We start from the raw sequence: 27,600 nt of genomic DNA on the forward strand, positions 1-27,600 counted from the left end.
CAAGGACACTATGAGCTGCTCAGATCTTCGTTCCTCTTCTCCATTCTGCTGCGACAGTGCTTCAATAGGGCTGTGGGCAGGTGGAGCCAATTAAGCAATTAGGAGCTGGTTCGTGTAGAGCTCCACATTGCTAGGACAGAGAAAGACACAGAAAGCATGAGCACAACACAGGCAAATTGTGAATTTTGTGACAAAATCACCCCAGCCCCCCCACCTAAACAATGACATGCATGGTGTTACAGATGATAGTGGTAAGCAAAATGGTGGGGGTCTTAGCAATGGGCAGGTGAGATGCAGACCACATCTTTGCATCTTTGTACAATGTAGATGACTACCCAGAGTTGTGTGTTCATGTTTTAAAGACCATAGAACATTTGATGAATAAAGTTCATTGTGAGGGGGTGAGCACTAATTATGTTGTACATTTAATGTTGTTGGGGGATTCTCTGTGAGGGTGTAGTCGTACAGTTAACTGGTGATGAAAGCACATGTTTTCTTTGAACATGCTTGAAAGATTCAGAGCAATTCTGATATTCTTTCTGATGATACTCTGGTCCTGGTGGCTCAGTTTATAAAAAATCTGAATGGCGGTGTTGGAGCATGCTGAAAATTGTAAACTTGTCTCAAGAGTGAAATTATTTGCAAGAAATTACGCCATTTATTCATCAGCTACAATCGGGGTGACAACATCTTTATTGTTTTGCAATATGTTTAGCACATCTTTTAAATCAAACATTTACAGTGTGTGAGGCTGAGAGAGAGGTTGAACATTTACAGCAGTCTGTAGGTCTGAGTGTCCAGCACAAGGGTCAGTGTTCCTGACATTCAAATGTTTGAGAGGTTGTTAGACATCAAGATAGTTATGTGTTGCCATGGTTCACCTAATGGTGTGTTTAAAGTTTGAAACATCCTCCAGATACCATCAAGATATTATTTCCTTTCCTTAACGGTGACCACTATTCTGGCATAAAGCGATCGAAAGCCTTCTTAGGCAGACAATATGTTTGTGACTAAACAACAGTCAGCTCAAAAAGTGACCAAGCACTACTCCAACATTTGTTTCAATGCAGAATGTTTTACGTACCAGTCAGTGTAAGGATTGTTTGTGAGTCAATGTTTTGCCACAAAAAGTATGAAGTTGTGAAACCACAGGATTCCAGTGGTAAAATTCTCCGCTTGTGCGAAGTTTTGCCCCACAAAATACAATTTTAGCAGCAGTGATCCATCCTAAACCACACAGTTGTAGTCAACAGTGATGCCACACTGACAAAGCTGTTGTAGGGACCACAAAACTACACTTCCCATGATCCCACAGGACACTTCCACGATGTCCACCCTGGCATGATGTCTAGTTATGCTTTAGCCAGTACTGTAACTACAAGAGCAATAAACTTTCACAATATAAAAGTAAGCATTCTCTGGCCCTCTTTGGACCCCTCTTTGCCCTTCACCTCAGCAGCCTCTGGCCTCCAGCTCCTGCAACTGCATCATGCCCTGATCCTGACACTCAGACAGAGGCCTCCACAGCGCACCACTGGGCCTCACGGACACACCTAGCTTGCCTCGCGGTAACTTAGTGGCCTATAGTGAGTGGAAACTGGTGTGCACAAATTGCTAAATCAGCTCACCAATAGAAACTGCAGCAAACAAACCTTTCCACACGGAAAAAGGACCAGTGGACATCTTTTCAGCGACCAAATAGACCAAACGACAACATGCAGCACACGGGAACACCCCAGGGGCCATCAATTCACAGCAGCATCGGCATTTCTACAAGGACAGCACATCTTTTGGATCCAGCAATGCATATGGACTCAATGAACATTCCAGGGATAGCCAGTGTTTAGCTTAGTTTTAACTGAAATTGTGAATCTGTGCTTCTCTGTCTTTGTTTTATCATTTCGATGCGTTCTGTTAGCGTGTGTACGTGAATAGATTTGCCGTCTTTCACGTATGTATAGAGTAAAACTATGCAGCTCTTAACACTCCCACCCAGAACACTGGCTAACTCCCTAAGCTAGCTACTTTTACCATTCCTTTGTTCAAGGGACACGTGTGCTTGCACGCACGCACCTTATACCAACTACCTGTTTTGCAGAACTTCCAACCTTCAGGTTATCAGTATGATTAATCAATATCATTGATATTGATAATAAAATTAGAATACTAAATTTGCGGTAAGATATTTCAGATAACAGTAATTTTATGAGACTTCATATCTATAAAATCTACACAATTTGTGTGCCCCGTGCAAGGACTGAGATGACTGACGTTTCTAAAAATCATCCTCACTATTTCGTAGTGTAAAATCCCTATGTTATTTGGTGGCTCGTGCAAGGACCCTACACTGGCTCCTGAGTGTAAGATTGTGAGTTTCATACAGGATGTGAAACCTGAAAACTCTGGCCATGTTTCATATGATGTATTGGTTTTAATGGGAAGCAGGCAACAAATGCGTAGGTATTGCACTCCAAAGTACAAGGGCTACATATTTATTATGATGTCCACCGGATATAAAATGAAATGAAAATGTCAGCCTGAATCCTCTATCCGGATTCTCTCTCCGTGAGCACAGAGTTTCTAAAAAATTCTGAGTGGTTTACAACAAAAGGGTCCTGCTCCCTGATTTAAAAACGTTATCATATGGCTTCTAAATCAGTTCTTGGGGATCAGGGTTTGACAACGGTCTTCAACATCCGTTTTCATGCATCATCTCAGGAACATGAAACTGTGGTAAGTGTTTTTGTGAAAATGCTGCCTATAGCTGCCTTGTTTTGTTGTCTGTACCACAGCATATCGTTTGGTTTTATTAATGCTGGCAACCAATGTGTGACGAATTGTTTCGCTAAATAAAGAATGAACAATTTGTAGAAGGCGTTCTTGATCTTTGATGAAGCGATGCTTCCTTTACACAAATCCAATTTGATAATCATTGATGACCTGATGGATGTAGCCACAAGAGCTCAAAAAATGAGTGTGGAAAAGCTTTTAACAAGTATACACACATCACAGAAACTTGAGCATTATATATTTAGTACAAAAGGGTAAAAAGAGTCTTACTGCAAATTATGTTGTTCTGTTCAAAAACCCTCAAAATAAAATGCAAGTTAATGTTTTATCGCAGACATTCAAAGTTTTTCCTTGAATCTTTTGAAGATGCAACCGTAAACCCTCATGGCTATCTTTTGGTGAACTTAAAAGCTCAGACACCAGAAGAGTTTTGCCTCAGAAGTGGTTTGTACCTTCCAGAGCGGCCGGTGGTTTATGTTCTAAAGAAAATATAATGTCGGCACGTATTGAAGAGCTTCTTTTAAAATGGTGATTTGAAGAAAATGCACAACCAAGCCATTTTACGGTCGGCTTCTCCAGAACTCAAACACAATGTGAAATAGCTCTCAATGTTTTACACGGTAATATACCCCTAACGGATAGCTGAAAAATTAAGAAAACAATGGTCGGGAATTAACGCAGTGGTTAAACCATGGAGCATGCTCAAAAGATGTTTCTATTAGGGGTGAGCAAGTATTGCATTATTTGTATCTGTATTCGTTCAACCAACTGTATATGTATCCGCCTCCGTACTCAAAACTACGACTCTTGCCATTCCAGAATCTCTACCTGGCCAATGCCCACAAATGAAAGAAAAACATGTCAATGTAGAACTCACAGTAAAGTGACGGGTCCAATCGACTTCCATTTTTAAACGAATACTTGGCTGTTGTCTGTTATCCGTGTGTTGATGTTACAATTCCATAATATCTCCATGCCAGGCTCATTTTACCTCCTCTCCTCCAAACACCAGCTCAGGCAAGACTTCTGCACGCTTTGCTATGCAATATTGTGTATGCTGGTTCTCCCTGAAATGCACTCCCTGAGGAGTGAGAGTGCCAAAGGGTGCAGCAGGAAGCAAGTTCTTTCAATGAAGAGGGGTTGATCAGACATCTCTTCAGTGTGGTCTTCATTTGGTCCATGAACTGCTTCTTCTGGCCACCCGCAGTGCATTGCTTCGATGTACAATAGTAGGCTATAGAGGACTTTGCATAAGAGGACTTTGTGCTATGGTATAAGAAAATCATGCCCAAGCCACCTGGGTTGATGGTGGTTCAGAGTGGATTCCACCCTGTGGCACTCTGTCCTTCTAAGGGATGCTAAGGATCTCCCGAAGGCATCTTATATGGAAGGCCTCCAGGCTTCTGAGATGGTGGCTGTAGATGGTCCATGCCTCACATCCATACAGTAAGTTTGAGATGCACACTGCCCCTTAAACAAGTATTTTTGTGTACAGTTTGAGGCTACTGTTCAGGAAAACCCTTACCTTAGATGACCAAAAGATGCTGAGGCTTGTTTGAGGCAGGTTTGGATCTCTTCGTCCATTGTGCAGTTGTCAGATATTAGGTTTCACAAGTACTTGAAGGTCGGAATGGGAGCTAGTTGCTGGCCTTCTACTGTAAAGGTGAAATTGTGTGTTGGAGAAAGCTGCCACTCAACCAACAGATTATCTCTTGTTTTTTTAGGAGCTCATGGTCAGTCCCCATTCTCCTGTGTGCAGTTACAGCTGCTAAGAGGGCGTTTTGTTGGGCCACTGGTGTGTGGGCTACCAGGGCAAAATCATTGGTATACGGTAGCTCAATGATATCCTCTGAGGTCAATTTGGTGGTTGCCTGTAACCTGATGTTGAAGACACACAGACACACAGACACACAGACACACAGACACACAGACACACAGACACAAGCATGGGCATGCAGTCACATCTAGTCACAAATGGGGAGTACTTTTAAGGATAAAAACAAGATATTCAATTAATTTCTGTATCATTACATAATGACAATAATTTCTCAGAGATACAGCAAAGAGCTACTCAGCCATCAAATAACACTGGAAATTAATAGGGGTGATTTTTTTTTTTGTTTTTTTTCAAATTTTGAGTCTTAATACAAAAATGATTTCTATTCAAAACCTAAAAAAACTGAAATAAATATGATGATTTGTGATGATTAAATACAATATATTAATGAATACCTTGAATATCAAATGAGTAGATTAATTAAAAGGAGGTAGCAAAGAGACCTTCAGCTATGCATCAAATTCCATAGGAAATTTGGATTCATGTTGCGCATTCTAGGGGTATTGAATATGTTATGCATTCGGAGTTAATTAAGACTCTGGTGCTTGTGTCTCTACTTACAAGCATGACATGTGTTTCACACATTTATTCAGTCATATTTCATCAAAATAATGTGAAACCATTACATCATTATTTTTTAAATAAGAGAATAGTGACATAATTTGACTGAAAGGGGCTCCTTTGGCCCTGTGATGCATGTAACATATACAATACTGGTACGCAGTCTGTTTGCAGTTCATTTGCAGAAAAGTATTGACACTGTCTGGGAAATAATCAGTCAGGAGGGTTTCTGTCGGAATATGAGGATTCACCCACTTTATGCGCACAGATACATCACAGGCCACAACCCCTTTCAAGTTTTTTCCTGTACATGAGTTGTGATTCAAAACCGTTCTGTGGTGTTCACGATTAGTAATAATCGTGCAGCACCTTCCTCCTTCGGCACAGTTCAATTATATTTTTGAAACACATAATCAAATTTACAGTTCTGGGTAGGTGGTTTCTGAATCTCATCTCCAGTCACATGTTTCCCGCCTTGATCAGGGATAGATGCTGACGACAGCCGTCATCAGGGGCTAGATTGAAAGCATAAACCAATTGTAACCGATTGTATATTTTTGATGATTCATAAACAAGGCTGGTCCTTCAAATCAGTCTACCAGTTGCTAGGACCAAGCTATAGTACTCTTGAACAGCGCTACTATTCATATAATCTGGTAAAATATTTTAGCTGAACACTGTTGGCCGTTAACATACATTGTCACAAACTCTGAAAATGAAACCGGTTCTTGTTGTAAACACCTGCAAAGGCATTGTTATTAACCAAACCTGTTATGACAACTTTGAGTAGCTGCCCCAAAAATGAATTCCCCCGAATACAAACTAAAATATTTAGTTTGAGGCTGATGCACAGACAGCAGTATGGACATCTACAAACTACTAGCCTATTGTATACTAAATGTTACAAAGAAAAAATTGTGACCTGTTCCCTGGTGAAATCTGTTCCCCCTGGTCTCATCCTGGGGAGTTTGGAACAGATGTAACCGTTTTTATGTATAGTATGCTACAGTTGCATGTGAGGCTGTTATATTTATGTTTGTTTTCATTATAGAAGAGCACTAGTGAGCACTTCTTGGCATCATTTACTAACATTTTCCTAATTTTGGGTTTATTTCTGAAGTGAAAGAAAGCAATCTTAGAAGTGTTGTTATTTTAACATGAGTTTCAAAAGAGACCTCAGTATCAAAATTGGTATGGTAATTTTAAGCAACAGCCCAGTGAGTACATGTTGGCTGAAGTACAGTAGACTGTACACAGTAGGGCTGTAGCAGTTGTTAAAGATCTGTGCTGATGTGCCTTGATGTTAGTTGATGTTAGTTTCTGGGCTGATCTATTTAATTTCCTGCCTTTTGGAAAAAGCAAACATTTAACTTCCTTCTATATTAATCACAAAAACTATGTTATAATAAACAACACAAATAATAATCTATACAAGAAGCTTTTTTCCTTCATTCAGGGTGCCAATCATTTTGGAGCCTAATATTTCTGGAGCAATATCCAATGCAATGTGCTTCAAAATGCTGAAAACGTGCAGACCTGCTCAGGGCAATCAGAGCAGAAACTGTGTTCATTCTGTCGCATTCCGATAGAATCTATGAAAATGCTGTTCGGTTGTCACAGAATGTCACAACTGTTCACTACACAAAAACTGTGGATGAAGCGATTTCATTTGATTATGCAAAACGTGACCTTTGCATTGATGGTAACAGACAGCACCGTCCGTTTATATTCCCACTCAGACTTGGACGGTACTATCTATATATAAAACAAATCTCCCTTTAGTCATGCAAATCGGGGCTTCTACAACCTGGACATTTCAAGATTATGTCTGCCATATGTGTTGATGATGACTCAAAGCCCACAGTGGCAGGATACATCTTTGTTTGTTTGCACAGGGATACATTTGAGTCTACTGGATTTTCTCAGGTTGCAAGGTTAGATAACTGTCTCCTATCTACTCGCCAGTCAAGGACAGGTCATAGGTGTTGAACTGGGGTTAATTGACTTGAATCGGAGTCACAATTCATTTGAGACTCTGAACCCGTGACATGCAATTTAGTTACTGCTGAACTGTAAAAATGGGCAGCAGCAGAATCTGTCAAATTAACTTTACTCATTAATATTAACAAATGTTAATCTATCCGCAATAACATTATTTTGCCCAAGGAAAACAATCGAATCATTGTAGACGCAATGTGGCCTAATCAGAGTACTGAGAGGGAACACAAACTGGATAACAACCTGGACCAAACATTTCCCCCACAGAACAGTGAGATGTCACAGTTGCCGTCTGCATCTGCTGTTATCAAGACTATATGTTGACCTAAAGTAATTCAGTTGAATTATAAAGACTGCCAAATTCAAGGAGGTATAACGGGGTGCTGCAGTTGTGGCATGATGGTGACGGTCACAGATGCTAAAACGAGATTATGCAGCGCGCCCGTACCAAATAGCTAACATGGATATCATGTACACTCCTTCAATGTAAGTGCACTGGAGGATTGCACGTTTCTGTAGCTACATCACTAGGCCAGGTGCTAGTGATGTAGACACAGCTAAAAAGGCACAGCATTTCCACATTGGAGGGGAAAATAAGGAAAGAATGGCGCTGGTAGCACATAATAGCTTTGGACACAAAACCATATATAGCAAATTATATGTTCTTCTAAAACCCCAAACCAAGTTGAAATGTGCCATATGAAATTTAAACACAGATACTGGCAGGATAAGAATCCTGTATTTGGACTAAAGAGGATGAATTAGGGGAGAGCAGGGCATATTGTCACACTTTTCACTCTTATACCCATTTATGCATGAGGCCTCTGGGTCTATGGCATGTAGTATGTTTTCATCACCTGATCCAACATTATTAGATCTACAAAAGGCAGCATACAAACAATAGCAACAGTCTTATTTAATCATTAAAGCTTTTATTAAATCCACAAGCATTTTACAAACAGATAATGACAGTGAAAATCTAATTTTTTGAAGAAAAGTTACACGAAGCACATGTCTTCAGTCTTATTTAAACATGGGTCCTTTACAATCCAACAATCAAGTTTAGAGAAGTTATTCACATTACACATTAGCTGGCAAAACCCATTTCAAATAGTTAACAATCAACTATTGTTAGATATACATATAAACCAATGGCAAACAGAGACAATCTTTCTTTTAAACAGGAACGTTGTCTCCGTAAACTCTTCCCCATGTTGATTTTTCTTCTTTGAAATAATACTTCAGGGCCATTGCTCTGCTGGTGTAAAAATAGTACGGATCTTGAACAGGCTTGGTTTGAAGTGGTTCAGGTTCTGGATATGCAGCCTGTGTCAGCTGCAGAACTTCTTCAGCTTTCATTCCTTTCTTCCAAGCCTTTATACCAGCTCAAACATCAAACCATTCACCTCCAGAGCAAGTCTCAGTTTTTCATCAAAATCCGGTACAAACATTCTCTTCACCAATTTCTCCAAAAGTTTTCTTGGAAAACATATCCTCCCCATAATGCAACTGTTGTCTTTGACTAGGGTGATCAACGATACAGTCATTTCAATATCATCAAATTAAACTGTGCAAAATATAGGCTGTAACATGCCTCATAATGTCCACCGTTCAGCTCTTGTTGTAAAACTAGCCGTGGTCTTGAATGAGCTTGGTTTTAAGTGGTTCAGGTATGAAATGGCTCTGGAATTCCTGCTACCATTTCATAATGAACTCCCAGGCACATCCATGTCAAACAGGTCATCGTGGTGGTCAGAGGCCCAGGATTCAGTGGGGAGAGATGAACTTTGGTCTTGGTCGGTGGTCTCTGGGAGATCGGCCGACACATCTACAGCATGGCACGTTGATGTCTAATGGGCCTAAGTTGCAGTTGTCAGATGCATTGTCATCCCAAGACTCAACAGGGATAGAGAAGCTTTGATCTTGAACCTTGGTCTCTGCTTGTCTGCCTGTGTGTGTGTGTATGTGCTTGTGTGAGTTTGTCGGTTTGTGTGTGTATGTGAGAGGAGGGGGGCGGGAGACTGTCGGAATGGGAGGGTTTTGGCCCGGCGGCCTGCTTTATTCTGTCTTGTGGAATGCATCCAGCAGGACAGCATCGGTATTTTTGTAATAAGAGGTTAACAGTTCAGTTTTAATGCTTTCATGTCAGCCATGTGTTTGCACCCTAAAAAAAAACAGTCTGCATCTGTTTAAAAACAAGATCCTTCCAAACAAAATCAACTGCTGTATATTCCTTGTTCAACCAGTTCTCCTTATTCATGTCAAGGGCATCCACCACATTTCCAAATAGAACGGACCGATAACCTGTAACCTTATGAGTCATGCTATGCTCCCGATGTATCCAGGCCTGGTGTCATGTCGATTGCTCCAGACCACATCGAGAGGCCGGTCTGTCGCATGAAAGGAAAGGTTTTCAGAGAGAGTCAGGAAGTTTTGGAAGTAAGTAAATTATCGAAATATGTAAAGACCCACGCAACAGCCTTTGGAACACTGCCGACTTTCACCACAAAACACACAGACCCCTCCAGAATAATAGCCTGGTAGGACACTGTCATCTCTTTGGGAGGCATTGCTTGGTGAGAAGGGGCAAGCAGGGGGTATTCATTAATTAGGGGGAGGGGGGGGTTAATCAATAAATGATTGAATAATTCATTTGCCTACTTAATTAGCATAATAAATTAGCATCCATCAAACCCAAAACAATACATTTTGACAAGTGCTGCAGGGTATTTCTCTCTAGCCTACTGTATAAAACGGTACCAGAGTGGGATGAATAACATGCACCTACCATGTAATTACCTTCAAATTAAAGCTGACAGTCTGCATTTTAATCTCGTATTCATAGTTTCATTTCAAATTCAATGTGGTGGAGTACAGAGCCAAAAGAACTGAAACGGTTCCACTGTCCAAATACTTATGTACAGTACCGTTTGTGCTTTTACTACACTCAGTTAGCACTTTTAGGTAGACCTATACACCAGCTTGTTAATGCAATTATTTAATCAGCCAATCATGTGGCAGCAACTAAATGCATAAATGTGGTCAAGAGGTTTAGCTGTTCTTTAGACAGAAATTTTATCTAAGAGACTGACTGTGGAATGATTGTTGGTGCCAGACAGGGCGGTTTGAGTATCTCAGAAACCGGAATCTCCTGGGATTGCCATGCACAATAGAAACATCTAGAAACATCCGGTGAGTAGCAGGGAAAAAAACATCTTGTTAATGCGAAAGGTCAGGGGAGAAGGGCCAGATCGGTCAAAACTGGCAGGACGGTGACAGTAACGCGAATAACCGCACATTACAACAGTGGTATGCAGAAGAGCATCTCTGAACACAAATAACCACACATTACAACAGCGGTATGCAGAAGAGCATCTCTGAACAAAAATAAGCACACATTACAACAGTGGTATGCAGAAGAGCATCTCTGAACACACAACGTGTCAAACACATCAAAGTGGATGGGCTACAGCAGCAGATGACCAATAAATAAAAAAAGAAAGTCTAATAAATACCTAATAAAGTGTATATGGTGCATGCCTGTCGTATAGTGTACTATTCCTGGAAAGCCGTACTATATTCCCATGGTAGTTTTTGGGAATATGAAAAATACAACATCTATGCTTCTATGCCCATCTTGACATTACCGAGATCAGTGTACTGACGCACGCATATGGATCATAGGAGGCTTTTTCTTGAAAACCCAGTCCTATTCCCCATCTCTCTCCCCCTCCCCACCACAAACACCACATTATATATTGCATCCCTTCGGTCTGCAGATGTTCGTTTGTGTTGAGAACCCTTTCTATTTTCCTTTTAATTACTGTGTGTCCTTCTGCTAATGAACCAGCTTGCACTCTGCAAAAAGGTAGGTCTCAGAGGACCCACACGGGGAGAGTTTCAATGAATAATTTCTTCACAATTCAATTCCTATTAATAGCTCCACATCTCTTTGTGATGTGTTGAAGATGGATTGAATTTACACTATTGCAATTCAAAACAAATTGAGACAACCAGAAAAGATAAGCAGATGCAACCTTTTTCCTGGTGCCTTGATGTGTATATCATTGCTTAATAGGAGCCCACTATGTTCAGACACAAATTCTTGTCCAAATAAATTCTGTCTAAAAGTTGGACATCCTGCTTTAGTTGACCCGAGTTTCCATTGACTTAACTTACCAATTTTAAAAGTTAAATAATTATAATTATATGGCTTTTGAATATTATTATATTTTATATTTGAATATTTTAATCTGAATGTTTATTTAAGATAAATATTGTGACCAAATGTGTGTTTGAGGGACATTCACAAAATTTGCATTGGTCAAATGCTTATTGGCCTTAATGTTAAATAGAAATCAGGTTCACTTATGCATACATACTAACTACACATTTTTGCAGAGCTTTATTCTTTCAGAAAGATCATGTGCAGTGTTGCAATAAAAAAATAATTTGATGTGAATTTTTTTGCATTCATTCCATTTTCAAATCACTATGGTAACAGGATATACCGTTTGAAATCGTTAACTCTGTATAACCCATTTCAAGATGCCATTGCTTTAGCGACAACAGTTCCTTATTTTGTAACAGGTGGGTGGCAAAGCAAGTGTGGGGGGACCACACCTTCTCTCTGCATTTTGCAAATCCATATGCTACACAAAATAAGTTAATTTCAGTGTTCTTTTCACAGCAAGGGCCAGCAAACCATGCATAATAATGCAATTCTAAAAACGTGCTAACTTGGAGAAACGTTGATAGAATGTCCATTGTTTACTTATAATTTCTCTGTAGGAATTATCATTGTTGTCTGTCTAACCACTGCATACTTCTACAAAAGTACTTGTACATATGAATGCTATTATCAACATTTTGTATAGGCTCTATACAATCAAGAATGAACAAGAATTTAACAAAAATCTCTGACCAGTATTGGTAATCCAGTAAAGGCATGCTCCCCATCCGTGAGCAAAAAATACAGCATAAATTCAGCTGAACCTAGAACCGGCTAGTGATATGGTAATGAAATAATGACAGAAGCATTTTAGCTAATAGCATTATGTTTCCAATGGTGTATAGTTTGTTAGCTTTCATAAAACACAGCATTTGTTTGCCTGCATAAGGAAACTGTAGCATTTTTAACACAGAGACTGTTACTCTTCAGCAAGACGTTTTACAACAAATTAGCGTCGAAATAGACAACTTCCCTTGGGGGACAAAGGATTCTCATGTCTCTCTTGCTACTAGAGAAAACACCTTTGGCTCAACAATAGAGGGCATTTTAATTGTCGTGACTCCATTATATATCAGTGATCATAAAAATATATTCTCGAAATATTGTATTATTTGTCAGTATGCTTATAAATAAGGAATAAGTTGAATAATACATAGCATGCAAAATTGTGGAATGTGTTTGATAATGGGGGTAGGGTATTTGACAAATGCCAATCAAGGAACCTCAATAAATATTAGTGTACAAGATGTTATTATTGTACTTTTCAGCTCCATTCACCTTCATCCATTTGTTCAGCTGTCTCCTTAAGTGTCCCTGCCTCCCCACTCCTTATATGGACTTACTTCCTTCCATTTCTGCCATTCCTCTCACCTGTGTATCATTGTCTGTCAATCACTAGTCTATTTAAACCTGTCCTTTTCAGTTTCTTGTTGCTTGTTCGTCTTTCTGTGATTGTTCCCTAGCCAGGTTCTAGCTCATCCGTACCTGTGCCCTGTTATTCTGTTTTGTTCGGCTCTACTCCACTCTGCTCTGTTCTGTTTTAGGATTTTATGTTTTTGATCTATGCCTGGCTTTTTTGACTCGGTTTTGGGGTTTTTTGGATTTGTACCTCTGCTCTTCTGTCTCCTCGGTTTTTGAACTCACGATTATGCTCTGCCTGTCCCACATGTACCCGTGTGCCTGTGTGCCTGGATCTCGACCATTGCCTGTTTGTGGATTACGTTTTGAATCTGCCCCGTATCAATAAAGCCTGCTGTTATCTTATCCCTGAGTCTGGTTGGTTCCTGTCCATGAACCCTGACAGAAGGGTGACAGGTGATTTTTTTTTTTTGAATAAAGTGTTGTTATTTTAGTAAAAAATACAGTATTTTACACAAGACCCGCAATATAATGTGTCATTTTGGAGTTTCCAAATTTCTTTTTTGGAAAACTGCCTAGACATAGGTTAGAAAAAACAATGCAGAATGCTCATTTTGTGATATTGTCATCAAATTTGAAAGGGGATTTGGCTATTGTGCCATTGTATTTCTAAGCATGCCAGGCACTGCCACAACAATCTGCATCCACTCAAACTGAAAATCCTTTGGTGTGAAAAAATCTTCCACTTCCACTGTGTTTCAGCTTCTGTAACTTTGATTTAGCAATACTTAAAGTAAATCTCTTGGAAAACAAACCACAAAGGGTTACCTTTCAGAAGACAGCAGGATTATACCTGTAGTCAAAAGGGTTCAAGAATAGTCGGCATTTACTTTTGAGTATGTAATTATCAAGCTTGTGTTAAGAAAAAGGGGTGATACTAAAGGGATTATAAAACATTAATTTAGTGGTAAATTTACTCTATATCATCTTTGTTTGTCCCTTCATCATTCTGTGACCTTTAACAGTTGTTCTCCCGACTCTTTTTTTCATATTTAAATATTTTGTATAATGCAGATGGGCTTGCCCGGCAGTTCAACATTCTTGAGCCAGTGGGTGACAAAAAAAATAGTATGGCATCTGTTTGGATGTTTGCATGCTTCCTGTCCTAGCATTGAGGTTAATATTAGTCTATGACAAAAAATTAGATTTTTACTCCAAGCCATATCCATTTTTCATGCACGATAAAGAAAAAATGCTCATAAATTGTGATAACAATGATAACAAATATTTTAAGTACTACCCTTAATGAAGTTCCCAGCTGATATATGACCCATAATCCATTGTGGTTTAGGGTTTGTTTTTCACACAACCACCAGGTAGCAAATGTGAGCACTACTCCACAGCTGTTATGAGCCAATATTTGCTAGCTCATTTCCCCAACAGTAATAGATAAGATGTGAAGCCAAACTGTAGTAGGGAGGGCAAAATCGCACTTTCGAATGTAGACCGCTGTGTGCACGGGAACTCGACAATACGTTTCCCAGAAAATATACCTTAGCCACTTTTTTACTTCACAGCAGTGAACGTAAAATAAGTGCTAGTGTGTTATTAGCCTTTACTGGTCCCCACATGTGCTTAGTATTAGCTTGCATAAGCCAATAACACAAACCCATACGATTAGCTTTTTAATGGTACTTGGTCAGTAGAGCAATAAAAATGAAAGCATTTGATAATAGTCAACAGCACTGAAAAGTTCTGTTGCACCACCCATACAGGTCCTATACAGGGGTCTGTCTGGATGTGGGTTGCCAACATTGACATCTGCATCATCTTCATCTTCAAGATTCTTCTCTTCCTACTCTGGCAGGTCAGCACTGGCTGGGATTGCAGCATTATGTAGCAATGCTGCGACCACCACAACAGCACAGCATTTACTGGGGCTATGCTGGAGACACCTGACTTGCTGATGCAGCAAAACTGTTGCTTCCACACACCAATTGTTCTCTCCACTATACTATCTTTTTCAAAGCTTCATTGATCCATTCCTCAGCAATAGTGCTTGGCATCTGCATAGGAGTAAGGAGGTAAGGGCAAAGAGGATAGCTGCATTCCTCCTAATAGCCAGCCATTCTTAAAGCCCCCATCTTCAGCCACCTTGCAAGTAGCTGAATTAGTCATGTGTGCTTCCAGGCCATTCCTGGTCGGGGCTTGGCTCAATGTCAGTGATGACATGGCGAATCACTTGAACATTGACGGCAGGGTAGCCGCTCTTGCACACATATGGGGGTTCATGCATGGGGGTACTTGCCACTGGAATCAGGGTGCCATCCATCACTCCAATGACCAACGAATTTTGGCGACAGCGTGGAACTGCGTCAGCGTCCCAGATATCCTCTACTATTTTAGGATAGGATAGCTGGAGCCAGCTGCATCTACAAAGGTATTACTGCTGGAACAGCTTTACTAACTGTCTAGCTCAGACCCAGACCATCTCCATGCACTTCAAAGAAGCTTCCGGTGGTTGGTAACACAGTGCAGCCGGGAGCTGTACTGCCAGGCTCAAAGTTGTGGCCCTGACAAGGTGAGACAAGGTGAGTGTACCTGTTTGTAAACACATGGGTGATGGAGTGTTTGATTTGCGCTTTGTTGTACGTCGCTCTGGATAAGAGCATCTGCTAAATGCCACGTAATGTAATGTAATGTAATGTAATGTAATGGAGTGTCAACCAATAAAATGAATTTGATTCATGTAAGTCATTGATTTGCTGGAAGGTGCACATCTCGTTTTCAAGCCCCAAGTTGACTACAGGTTCAAAGGAAATAAAAATATCCAATAGAGACTGCGGCCCTCCAGGAATGGAGATTGAGACCCTTGCTTTAGAGCAGGGGCACCAAATCTTGTGCAGTGATTGGTTGGAGTGAAAGCCTACATATTCTCAGCCATCTAGGGCACAAGATTGGCCACCATGCTTTTGACCTTGCCGTACAATGCTTCTGTGATGCAAATATTCCTTTTACTTTGACTACATAAGAGTATAATACAATATACTCACTCTCTGAAGTGGGAAAAAACATGGATAATGTTGTCAGATGGATACATTTCTCCTCTTGTTGTTCCCTCAAGGCTGCTAGTTGATCACTCATACAACTCTGAGAACTAGCCTATAAACATAAAAATGCTACAACAAATCTTATCGAACAGATTCACCTTAAAAATATTTTCAAGGCAACTTTGAATGACAAACCTCACTTTATTCTTCCCTCTTTGGAATCAAACAGTAGGGTCGATGACGTAACCGGGAGGAACAGAGCAGAATCTGTAGTGTCACACTTAGGCTACATTGTCTCCCAGCATTTGGCAATTGCCTATTGTTAAAATGCACAATTATAAATAATTCTGCTGTAAGCTCATGCACACCTGGAGGTGTGAAAAGCACAATACCTTCTCCATCTTACCCCACCCACATGTGAGACCCATATTCTTTCTTTGTTACTGACTGTACATGAGCGATCAGGCCTCAGTGGGAGGAAGAACATTCTCTCGTAACTCATTGTAGCCAATTATGCTGCCCGAACTGTCATTTCAAAGTGATTTGCATGTCAACATGTACGAAGCAAGATGGAAGAAAAGATGGCTGATCTACCTCAGGAAAGACTCAGGCCCGAGCTCCCTCCCTAACCCATTTACCAAGGCAGGGGTGGATTTTCAGTCCAATTAAAGTCAAGAGGAAGAATCATCTTGAAAAGGTATGGCATCATCTTTATCTGAATGTCCAGTAGGGCTGTGCACTTAGAAATGGATTATTATCTGGATACAGACTCCTGCATGCATACAGTGCATACTGTTTGGGACAAAGACCCATTATGTCTTGATTTGCCACAATTTTAGATTTGTAATCATACAATTAACATGTGGTTAAAGCGCACATTCCCAGATTTTAAATGGTATTTTCATACATTGTAGAAATTACAGCAGTGTTTATGCATAATCTCCCGATTTCAGGGCATGACATGGCTTTGCAGGTGTTTATAATTGCTCAGGGGTGTTGAACTGCCTCCTTAATGCAGGTATTTGCAGGTCACAATTACAAGTCTTTCCTCTAGTTGTTCAATTACCTTTGGAAACAAGTATTGCTGTCCATCAACATGAGAAAGTTGTGCCAATGAAAGTCAGAAGCCATTATGAGACTGAGAGAAAATAAAATGTTTAGAGACATCGGTCAAACCTTAGGCTTACCAAAATCAACTGTTTAGAATATAATTAAGAAGAGAGCACTGATGAGCGTACTAATTGCAAAGAGTAAGCAGATCTGACAGATCAGCAAAAAAGTCAATGACCACTGTCTGCAGAAGACACTACAGAAATAGAGGTCGCACTGCAAGACGCAAACCAGCGGTGAGCAGCAAAAACAGGATGGCCAGGTTACAGTTTGCCAAGAAGTACTAAAGAGTAACCACAATTCTGAAAAAATGTCTGGATGGAGGAGTATGGAGGAGAGAAAGAACTGCCAAAGATCCAAAGCATACCACCTCATCTGCAGAGATGCCAACCCCAAGGTATGAGAATGTGTAGTGGGAGGTGCCACAAAATTGTAGTTTGGCATCAAAAAGTGTAGTTTTCACAAGCTGAACCAAAGACTAAACTACTTTGAACCTACTGATATGAAAACAGACCTGGGTCAATTACATCTTTGTTTTAAATGCAATTACTTTACTGATTTTACCTGGTGTATTTATTAAATGCACTTAGTACAAACCCATGTTCTGATCCACCTGTTTGGCTTAATTTCACCAGGCAAGCTCAATAGTGCACAGAAAAGTAATTGAATCCAAAACAAATACTGTATGTAATTGACCCAGGTTTGCACAGTAAGCCCTTTTGGTAAATAGGAGCACTGCCTACAGTGCAAATCCTATCACTTCAATCACCACTACTCACCTTAGCCTTTCCTAGCTTGCTTGTTCCAATGACTTGGATGATACTGAAATAATTTTGAGGGGTGCTCAAATGATCAGGACCCATAACTACTTTATATTTCAGCATAAACTTGTTCTCAAAATGTGGTAAAGATAGACAGGCATTCAATCTCCACATGAGTTCCCAAAACTGCACTAAGATGTCCTCAAGTGTCCCCAAATCTCTCCAAATATAAAACTGCATATCTTTTTGTCCAGATTCATTTATGATCAGAAAAGTTTAGTTTTCTATTAGTTTTCCATAATTAGCTAAAAATCGCAGTGACCTTGAAACTTCCCAAATGTTTTGTGATTAAAGCTAAAAGTGCACCGTCAGATTAAAACCATGTGTCAAGAATTTACGTTTGCAGACATGCATCAAGATAATTTTGCTGATGAGCCATAATTTAAGAATTTGCTTCCCACTGAGAAAATTAGAACTATAGGTTGAATTTAAGAAGTAGGGGAGAATCTGCTTTATTGAGGGTGACATGGGTGTCTCCTCACAAACCTCGGCGTTTCATTGATCTTAATGAAGATGCAGACAGGCCAAGTCCCTCACACGTTCCATAGACCGAATTAAGATGCTAAAATATAAAATCTGTTGAACATGACATTTTTCCACATGACATTCTGCCCCAAGATACATTTGGCGTTGAATGACAGGAGGTCTTACCATTTTGAAGTTTAATTATGAAATGAAAAAGAGAGCCTGGAAATAAATGGCATTGGGAAATAAGTCATTCGGAAAAGTGTCATTATTAAATGAAAAAGCCATGTTATTACAAAATCTAAATGAAATTAAATAAGATCATTGTGAAAAGGACAGTCATGAGGTGTGAGTTATTTAATAATTTAAAAATCTTATTTATGAATTTATTTATTCATATAATTCCATATGTATTTATAGAATTATATAATTTTGGTTCATTTAGCATAATCCTTAGGCTCATGAATTTGCTGAGTTTCTTATATAGCAGTAAGTTATTGCTGCTGAAGTTAACCCCATAATCCTATTCCTTCAGACTTTACAGCGCAATTCACCCACCCTGTAAAGACCGAATCTACACCACACACTATTAATCCACCTTCCTTTGCAAAAATGTTTTTAAGCTGTAGGTCACTGCAAAAAAAATAATAAAAAGAAAATGTTTTTAAAGAAAAGATGCTGTGTACACAGTATAATGTGGTGTATCACAATATCCCCAGTTAAAGCACTTCTGTTGGTGTTGTTACAATGCTAGCAATGTTAGAGAACTTGGCAGAATGTCCATGAATGCTGAAGAGATCAAGAGATCAAACTCTGTGCATCTGTGTTCTCCAGTGTGTTTGCAGCATTGTCTCCAGGATGAATTAGGTATTGCTTGTTTGTGCTGTTTTTAACAGTTTAGTAGTCACCGTAGTGTGGTTTTGCTGTGTAACATGATGAAAACTGCAGTGCATCAGGGTTTGTGCGTTTATTTTCTTCAAGTGAGCTAGGTTATTGTGAGGTAGGCTATTGTCTGCAATTGGCCACAGCAATTGTTGCAGGAGGAGCATCTGCTCTTCATGCGTGATTTGGCATTTGAACTTGTTTAAGAACGTATGCATGGATTAAAAGCGTGTGCTGTAACCCTTATAGATGCAGGAAACTCACGTCACCTGAAGTCTTCCAGACGTAATTGCACATTCCAAAGAGCCCATAATCAATGGAACCAGTCAAGATAATACATTCATTTAATAAAAAAGATATTGTCAAAATCAAGGTTTCATTGATTTAGTACTGGTGCATCCACCTCTGTCAAAGATAAGAGCATGGAGTATTTTCCTGTAATGCTTGACAAGGTTAAGGAACACATTTGGAAGGATTTTGTATGTATCAAGTGTGCCAATAATTCTTGAGCACACTGTATATATGTATATACACTCACAGAGCACTTTATTACCTGTACACCTACCTATTCATGCAGTGATCTAATCAGCTAATCATGTGGCAGCAGTGTAAACATAAAATCATGCAGATAAGGGTCAGGAGCTTCAGTTAAAGTTCACATCAACTGAAAACAAAATTCATCTCAGTGATAGAGACCGTGGCATTATTGTTGGTGCCAGTTTGAATATTTCAGTAACTGCTGGTCTCCTGGGATTCTTACAACAGTCTATAGGGTTTACTCAGAATGGTGCAACAAGCGGTTGTAAATGGAAACTCCTCAAGCCTAGTTCGAGCTGACAAAGGAAACAGATTACAATTGTGGTGAGCAAAAAAGCATCTCAGAAAGCACAACACGTCAAACCTTGAGGCGGATGGGCTACAACAGCAGAAGACCACGTGGAGTTCCCCTTCTGTCAGCCAAGAACAGAAAGCTGAGGCTGCAGTGGGCACAGGCTCATCAAAACTGGACAGTTGAAGACTGGAAAAACTGCAGGCATACAGATGGTAGGGTCAGAATTTGGTGCAAACATCATGAATCCATGGACCCAACCTGCCTTGTGTCAACAGTCCAGGCTGTGGGGAATGTTTTCTTGGCACACTCGGGGCCCGTTAATACCAGTCACTCATCACTTGAATGCCAGAGCCTATGCTGACCATGTGCATCCCTTCATGGCTGCAATGTACCTTCTAATGGCAACTTCCAGCATGATAATATGATAATCCACCATTTCACAAAGCAATGTCATCTCAAACAAAAAGAAAATTGTGTCTGAAACTAGAAATGACACTTGTTTCAGTTACTGCCACAGTCCCATATTGCATCATCGAGCCAGTAATCAGTGAAAACACTCAAGTGAACGTCTTGATTCAACTCAGACAAACTGGAAAAACAATGACTAATGCAGCAATGAGTATTACTCAAAATGTATAGCCCTGATGCGAAATTAATAATTTTGTTTCGGAACAAAGGGAAAAACCTATTTGGGAATGAGCAGAATTATCATGGAAAGCAGCCTCTTTCTGAAAGACAAACCATTATTCCGCGCAAACATGATTTATTCCCCCACTCCTTACAGAATTGTAATATACTGCATTGTATTCTCCAGCCATTTTTCACTTGTGGAATTTCAGATAAATGGGTCAAAATGAAAGAATGGAGCTCCATTTCATCATGGAGGTCAGAAAACCCATTAACCATTCACAGCCAATAACAAGGAGCTGGGCAAAAAAATTGATTTGTTTTAAATTTGAATGTAATTACAAAAGTGAAGTAGACATGACCATTCCCTGGAACACAAGTGATAGGCACTCCTTAGTGACGTGCACATAGGGCAGATCTGAATGAATCAGCACTAATGACTGTGAATGACTATGAAAGGTGTATGGGCTTGAACAGATCTGACAGTCAATATGGCCGCCTGGTAATCTAATTTAAGGAAGAGGGTGAATGAGAAAGGAAGAGATAGAAGAGGATGGCAAAGACAAATAAACAGTTTGGCCTTCATTGCACTGTTAAAGGAAAGCCATTATGATTAAGTTGCAATGCCGGTTGACAGAGAATAAATTATTTTCAGAATCTCATCTACACAGTAGCATTAGTTACTTTCGAATACAGGTTGAGATTTTTAACATTAACATAATTGGGAGAGGAGAGTATTTTGGCTACTCTCCAGAGGGGACTGGTGCATCTTCCCACTTAAAATTCCACAGTGAACTTATCAGCTTGGCAGCTTTTTATGAAGGCATCATTTTATTTAAATTGCGCTAACAGGTATAATGTTTGATTACTTTATATAATAGACTTGGCATTACAACTTTCTGAGGTCAAATTAATATTAATCATTAAAGACAAGCTGAAATGGAAGCCAGAACAACGCTATCTTCTGATGACGTAAATGTGAGTGAACAAATCTTTCCGGGGGAAGGCCATAGAATCAATTTGAGTTCTGTAAAATGAGGAGGGGGAGAATGCACACCACTTTATTAAAGGATATTGATTGGAGGGGAATGGAAAATTGACAGACATTCAATTGACATACATGCCCACTGGTAGACGATGACAAAATCTAAATTCTAATCATTTTCCAAGAAGAGGACGGAAACATTATTAGGTGTGAAAATACAGAAGTACTAACTTTATTTATTTTATGGAATATATGCTTTAACCCTGAGCCACAGTGTCTGCTGGCTTTTGGTGCGTTTCAGCACGAGAGATACATTTCATTGGCAAGTCTTTCATTGGCTAAAGAGTCCACACACAATGTTCTCAAGGCCGTAATTGGCTGCTGATTGAAAGGAACCTACAAATACCAGCAGACACTGCGGCCCTCCAGGAATGGAGTTTGACACCCCTGCTTTAACCCTTTCACACAAGCCCCCTTGTGGCCATGGCACGTGTACCATGACACTGCTCAACTTTTTCAGTGCTCCTGCAACCAAACTAAGGAAGCAACAAAGTCTTCCAGATTAATGACTAAAAAAAACCAATAAAAAACCACAAAAAAAAAAAAAACACAAGTACATTGAATATGGGGTTCCTAAATGCCACCACTGTCCCATAGTTTGGTCAGTTAACAAGAACGCCCTGCCCAGTCTCATTTGCAACTTGACACATTGTACAATAGTGTCCATCTGGGAGCACCAAATGTGTATTCCGTCATAACATCAATATAAAGCTTAAAATACCCGATGCTATTCCAATACAGTGGTGAAAAATGTTGCTCAGTGAATAGCTAAATAATTAAGAGGATTTTAATTTCCATATGTATTTCTGTTTAATTGTTTGTGGCCATTCTCATTGTAGACTGATCGCTCTGGTACATTATTTCATTCGTTTTTTCTGATACCCATCTGTAATAAGACTGGCATAACGCAACTTACAGTCTCTTCATTGTTATGACATGACAGCAGCTAATGATAGCTACAGTATCACTTACTGGCTATAATTACAGATAGACTGCATTTGTAAACTGTCAATTAATCCAATATTTTGCAACGATTTCTCGCTTAGTATAATAAATGTAATGTAATAATGTACACTCACTGAGCACTTTATTTGGAACAGGGGTTTACATTAACTAGTATTTCCTATTTCACCCTCAGTGACCTTTCATCCCTGACATGGGTCTTCTAAAAGGCTTGCCAAGATTCTTCCCACTGTATTTTGTCTGTATTGCCCCAAATATAGCATTAGCTTTCTGTACCATGTTTACGATTAACCTTGCATAAAGCTGACAATGAAATATCCATCCCGGTTGTCTACCTCCGCTCTGCTTTTTAGCTAATTTAATAAATCTCCTGACTAATGTTCAGAACTTTCCAGAAAAACCATCACATTGTTCATTCAAAAGAGACCTGTCTCCCTGCCTCTCTGGGGAATTTTGAGAGATGCCACATTAATGAGCAGAGAGCAAAGAAGTATTCAGATCACCCACAGAGCTCTCATTAACATAAACCTTCCCCCCCATGCTGGGCTATTACAGAAAGTGAACTCATTTTGCCAAGTGGAAATTACAGCAGTCTACTGCTGTCTCCCAATTCCACAGCCTGCATTACCAGTATGTGTGATTCAAGTGCTGGGTAGTGTCAATGGTGGTAGATCTTGTCTTTATTGTCTTGCCAAGGAAATATACAGTACAATTTGCACAAGAAAGAACCCTTTGTCGGTGATGGTGATCTTCACTCCTGCAACTGGTGGATTTTTTAAAATTTTTGCATCATTTGAATATATTCAATTTTATTCATACCTTTTTATGATTTGATCTGAGACAGGAATATGAATGGCTGACATATGGCCGTTAGTTACACATGAAAATTGAAGGATAGATCCACTATCAAACAACACCAAGGACAGCACATGCAGCTCTAAAATTAAAAAAATAAACATCACCAACAATAGCCTTCTCTCAGCCCTATTCCTAGACCAAATTACTTCAATATCAAATACAAAGAAACTTCTCTAAGCTGTACAATATTCTCAGAAAAATGTCGATTCCATTATCTCACTTCCTATTTACCAATGGGAAAATTTACCCATCCCCACCAATTCCAATTGGAATCAAATCTGTTCTAACACATTCACAATGAGTACATCCTCACATCCTCAAAGATTCAGTCAATACCATACAAAGTCATTCATAGGTCGCATACCACCCAGCACAAAACACTCAAAATTGGCTTCATTGTTGACAGAGATTCCGAGACACTTAGCTATGTCCACCAATCCAGCACTTCTGGGACAAAATCACAAACGCCTTTTCCTCGTTTCTGGATTGTAGTATTCGACAGCCGAGGCCTGGGCATGCTTACAAGGAGATATTTCCATTGCAACTTCACAAACTAATACAACGATGTCAGCCTCATCCAAACCCCCCCCCCCCCTATCCTTTTGAACTGGAAAACCCGGCACAAACTCAACATAACACAATGGCTAAATGTACTCACAGATCATATATCATGGGAAAAATCGACAACCAAATGCAAAATTTCAATAGAAGCTGGTAACCCATCTTTAACCATTTAAAATTGCGAATGAATTAATGCCTCATATCAATTATCAAGTTTATCAAATTATCAGTTTTATATTTTTTCCCCTACATCCGTTAACGGTATTATGATTATTTTGATGAATATTACCTTCATCACTATTATTGATTGAGAGATCTCTCATATATATATAAGGCTGCAACATTTTATATAATATATATATATATATATATCTCTCATATATATATTCACAGCGCTTCACTTTTCCCACATTTTGTTATGTTGCAGCCTTATTCCAAAATGGAATAAATTCATTTTTTCCCTCAATTGTACACACAACACCCCATAATGACAACATGAAAGAAGTTTTGAAATTTGTGCAAATTTATTAAAAAATAAAAAACTAAGAAATCACATGTACATAGGTATTCACAGCCTTTGCTCAATACTTTGTTGATGCACCTTTGGCAGCAATTACAGCCTCAAGTCTTTTGGAATATGATGCCACAACCTTGGCACACCTATCTTTGGGCAGTTTCGCCCATTCCTCTTTGCAGCACCTCTCAAGCTCCATCAGGTTGGATGGGGAGCGTCGGTGCACAGCCATTTTCAGATCTCTCTAGAGATGTTCAGTCGGATTCAAGTCTGGGGTCTGGCTGGGCCACTCAAGGACATTCACAGAGTTGTCCTGAAGCCACTCCTTTGATATCTTGGCTGTGTGCTTAGGGTCATTGTCCTGCTGAAAGATGAACCGTCGCCCCAGTCTGAGGTCAAGAGCACTCTGGAGCAGGTTTTCATCCAGGATGTCTCTGTACATTGCGGCATTCATCTTTCCCTCAATCCTGACTAGTCTCCCAGTTCCTGTAACATTGTTACAGGAACAGCATTATATTATTTTTAAAAACAAAAACTGGCTGAAAAAGGGAGGTGAGAAGTATTTTCATTAGAGGCAGGTGTATTCGCCTTTTCCAGTAGCATTTATGCTGCTTCTTATTTCCCAATCAAAATTGATTGAAACTTATTTTGAAGAGCGGACCACTTTTTAAATTGTGTATTTTTTTTATTTTAACCGTATGTCTGTCTATGATGGTTCCGACCGTCAATGAGCAGTGAGCAGATCTAATGTCACCTTTGTTGTCAAATAATTCTTGTGTTGCATCACGGAGCTTGAAAGGATTAATTATTTCTGTCTCTGTTAACCCAAAGATACCCTTTTGTGTAGAAAATCTGCATTACCAGCAGAGTTCAGGTTGCCATTAAAAAAATTATTTAAGGATAAGACACACCCTGTACCATTTTCAGAAAAGTCATTTTGCTGAAGATTTATGGACAGTATATGCATAACCAAAACAATGCACTGTGTTCCCGTTTCCCTGGTAGTGCAGTTGCATGCACTTTGCGCTTTGCACTCACTGAGGGCGGCAAGTGAATTGTGCAATTTATTTCTAGCTCTTATGGTTTAATTGGTCCAAAACCATCGCAATCAACTGTGGATTCCCCCTGAATGAGTGACTGACAGCTGGAGTACATTTCAAATGCTGGAAGGCAGGTGCTGTGCAAGTCTAAGAGTGAGGTGTACATCACAATAAAGTAAGGTGTACCCCCTTCATGTAAATGAAACCCCATTGTTTCTGCAGTGCCCTTACATTATGCATTCTTGAAAGAATACTGTACATAGTCTTATATACCGTATACACAGTCCATTTCATAATTGAAAAATGGGGAAATCAACTGAAATGGAATGATGCATTGCCAAGGTGTAAAATGTGCAGTTTTATGGCCCTGCTGTTCCGCTCTGTTCTCTCATATTTGACCACCGTATAGAACACACTTCAAAATTGAATATTGCAAGGAGGAAGAGCTTTAAAGTTACCTTATGCATAAAGCGAAGTAATTAATCATTGGGCAAGAGTAAAATCCTGTAATTATGTCCAACAAGTTGTATGAACTTGTACTACAAGGTCCCACAGATTTTCAGGAAAACCTTTTAGTGTGAACTAAAGTAAAACCTAACATGTTGTAAACCATCCGGTGGGTGTGAGCAATGCAATAGTGTCAAACTTGCACAGTAGGTATAGCTCTGGCCAGGACTTCCAATTTGAAAATAAAGGCCTAGCTCAAAGTCTTTATATAGAAATATATATTTAGAAAGTCTACCACCCAGTACTCACCCTCCATCACCAGGCCGATAAGCTGATTGCCGATTTGAACAGATGTAAAATAAAATTTGAAATGGTTCCTCAACACAGAAACCTCACCAGGACTTCAATGGTTGAAGCCAGCCATTCTCAGACAGCATCCCCCCCCCCCCCCCAACACAGAGTTGGTTTCAACTCCAAGGGCCCTTCCCCCCTACCTTATACACTCCTGAGATTGGATGTGGATCAGCTGTTCACAATGAGTGGGCGGGGCCACCCATGCAGGTAATTGCAGACACGTGGCTGGGTAATATCTGGCACCTGGAAATCTTCAACCATCACATTTGGGTGATCACATGCCCACTGGAGCAACCCAACTTATGCACTTATTTTACCATGTAAAAATAACACACCCCCCCCCCCCTCCCCATTTTAGGGCACCATAACGGTTGGGCCATATTAATATTATGTTAATAAAAGTAGTCATGTTTAATATTTCATCGGATATCCTTTGCAAGGATAGCCTGCACCAACTCCCGAATACAGCACCTGGGGAATTGCACCCGAAGAAACCAATGACAAAATTACAACCAATCCCCACTCAGGCACCTTCAACTAAATGGACAAAGATGTGGATTCAACAATAAAAACATTCAATTCAAGGCATGTAGTGAGGAGAAAATTCTTAGTGCAACTTTGACCTTTCCCCACCAATACAGATCCCAAAAAACACAATGCGAGAAAAGCAACCCAAAGTCCAACACTTAAATCGTTGGTTTGCCACTTTGGGAAACAATAGAGACAAAAGGCCAAATACCATAGACTATCAGGCAAGAATAAAAATGAAAGCATACTGATTGCAGCAGCTGTAGCACATATTAGCATTATACCGGCAAATGAACCCAGCCAGCAACCGCTCACGTTTAGCGTTCGACTCGGAGTAGACATGCCATAAATATGAGATGGGAAAACAGCAGCCAGTAATAGCATACAATTACAGAAACAATTATTAGTGCACACTTTAACCCACACATTACCCAAGTAAAATGCTTTCCCACAAATACCTTTAACAAACCGTCAAAAGGAAGCAGTACCTTTAACAGTAGAAAGCAAATGATACCTCTGTGGGCTATAAACATATGGAGGTTCGAGCTCCACCACTGTGTCTATGGGAACCTAAAGCTCCCATTAGATTTACATGAGCAGCCTGACATGCAGTGACATCAGCGCAAACAGCCACCTACCTTCAAGCCAAACAGGAAATTGCATTCAAAACCCTGGGAAGGACAAGAACTGCAAAAAGGTAAGACGTTATATACCTGGTCATTGTACC

At 39.8% G+C, this 27,600-nt stretch overlaps 1 long non-coding RNA gene across 1 annotated transcript; it reads right to left on the reverse strand.

Annotated features, from left to right (window-relative positions):
- On the reverse strand, nucleotides 1–27,600 carry LOC133136437 (uncharacterized). The gene is made up of 3 exons (XR_009709525.1): nucleotides 27,512–27,600; nucleotides 26,486–26,596; nucleotides 1–130 (listed from the first exon to the last, which is right to left on the reverse strand). It is a non-coding gene; the product is annotated as an uncharacterized LOC133136437 (long non-coding RNA).

Source organism: Conger conger, chromosome 9 (assembly GCF_963514075.1).
Source record: "Conger conger chromosome 9, fConCon1.1, whole genome shotgun sequence".
Lineage (NCBI taxonomy): Eukaryota > Metazoa > Chordata > Actinopteri > Anguilliformes > Congridae > Conger > Conger conger.